Source organism: Phyllobates terribilis, unplaced genomic scaffold (assembly GCF_046119375.1).
Source record: "Phyllobates terribilis strain yellow unplaced genomic scaffold, ASM4611937v1 Scaffold_2__4_contigs__length_985480577, whole genome shotgun sequence".
NCBI classification, from domain to species: Eukaryota; Metazoa; Chordata; class Amphibia; order Anura; family Dendrobatidae; genus Phyllobates; species Phyllobates terribilis.
The window spans coordinates 905512834-905515254 of record NW_027362762.1 but is presented as its reverse complement, the minus strand read 5'-3'; positions in this window follow the sequence as shown (position 1 = coordinate 905515254).

Below are 2421 nucleotides of genomic sequence, written 5' to 3'. Positions count from 1 at the left end.
CTGTTACAGTTAACCTTACCTAGGCTAAACTGCAGCCCCACAGGGTTCTACCTTCATAAACATACATTCCAATAAAACACATTTAACCTTTTAGAGCAGGGGTCCTCAAACTACGGCCCGCGGGCCACATGCGGCCCGCGGAGGACTTTTATCCGGCCCGCCGGGCTATGTGTGTGTCAGCGCCCGCCCTTCTCCCCCGCTTGCTCAGGGCCCCGGCAGGCGGATACTTACCTCTCCCCGTGCCTCTGCAGATCCGCTGTCTTCCTGCTTTGCGCTTCCTGTGACGTCTCAGGTCAGAGGGTGCGGTGACGTCTTTACACCGCGCCCTCCCGAGTGCCGTCATAGGCAGCGCAGAGCGGGACGCCGCCGCCGCGACGCTGGAGTCCAGACCAGAGTAGAGCAGCGGCAGCGGCAGCAAGTGAGAAGTGAGGTGAGTACTGGATTTTTTTTTTTAATGTATGGAGGCATAGGTCATTATATGGGGGGGTGACATCCTGCAAGGGGTATAATATGGGGGGGTGACATCCTGCATGGGGCATGATATGGCGGGTTACATCCTGCATGGGGCATTATATGGGGGGGGGTGACATGCTGCATGTGGCATTATATGGGGGGGTGACATGCTGCATGTGGCATTATATGGGGGGGTGAGATGCTGCATGGGGCATTATATGGGGGGTGACATGCTGCATGGGGCATTATATGGGGGGATGACATGTTGTATGGGGCATTATATGGGGGTGTGACATGCTGCATGGGGCATTATATGAGGGGGTGACATGCTGCATGGGGCATTATAAAAACAGGGGAGTGATATCCTGCATGGCGCATTATATGGGGGGGTGGCATCCTGCATGGGGCATTATATGGGGGGGGTGACATGCTGCATGGGGCATTATATGGGGGGGTGACATGCTGCATGGGGCATTATAAAGACAGGGGAGTGATATCCTGCATGGGGCATTATATGGGGGGGTGACATCATGCATGGGGCATTATATGGGGGGTGACATCCTGCATGGGGCATTATATGGGAGGTGACATCCTGCATGGGGCATTATATGGGGGGGAAAGGGACATCCTGCATGGGGCATTATATGGGGGGAAAGGGACATCCTGCATGGGGCATAATATGGGGGGGTGACATGCTGCATGGGGCATAATATGGGGGGGTGACATGCTGCATGGGGCATAATATGGGGGGGTGACATGCTGCATGGGGCATTATATGGGGGGGGTGACATGCTGCATGGGGCATTATATGGGGGGTGGCATCCAGCATGGGGCATTATAACGGGGGAACAGCCTGCACGGGGCATTATAAGGGGTGGAACAGCCTGCATATGGCATTATAAGGGGGAAACTGCCTGCCTATTGGGAACATTTACCTGCCCATTGAGGACCTATGCTGCCTATTGGGGATATTTACCTGCCTATTGGGGATATTTACCTGCCTATTGGGGACATTTACCTGCCTATTGGGGACATTTACCTGCCTATTGGGGACCTATGCTGCCTATTGGGTACATTTACCTGCCTATTGGGGACATTTACCTGCCTATTGGGGACCTATGCTGCCTATTGGGGACCTATGCTGCCTATTGGGTACATTTACCTGCCTATTGGGGACATTTACCTGCCTATTGGGGACCTATGCTGCCCATTGAGGACCTATGCTGCCTATTGGGGATATTTACCTGCCTATTGGGGACTTTTACCTGCCTATTGGGGACATTTACCTACCTATTGAGGACCTATGCTGCCTATTGGGTACAGTTACCTACGTATTGAAATACCGGTTGATTTAACTTTACTTGTTCTTCATTTTAAATATTGTATTTGTTCCTGTATTGTTTTTTTTACTACAAAATAAGATATGTGCAGAGTGCATAGGAATTTGTTCATAGTTTTTTTTAAAAACTATATTCCGGCCCTCCAATGGTCTGAGGGACCGTGAACTGGCCCCCTGTTTAAAAAGTTTGAGGACCCCTGTTTTAGAGTGTCAGGGAGCAGACCATTGTTTTCACCACTCCTACACTACCATGAGGCCCCTGGAGAGAATGGACCAGACCATATTGTCTACAACCCAACAAGTAATTTGTTGTAAGGATCTTTGCAGAGATTGCTTCTCCATGGGTCCTACAAAGATATGGGTAATTGACCTATAATAAAAAGGAAATGGAAGGAACAAACAAAGACAAACAGAAAAAAACTGGCTGGCAGTTCCAAAACAAGAAATAGGTGTGAACAGGTGCAAAGTCATGTTAATCAAGAGGGTTAGAATTGTTGTCCTGTTAACCAGCACCAGAAGTGGCCCAATTTTTCAGGTGTAATATGACTGTACTAGCATTAGATGATTGTGTCTCCTGATTGACATTGGAGAGTGTGACTGCAAACTGACGTTGGTGTCGTGGATTCCAA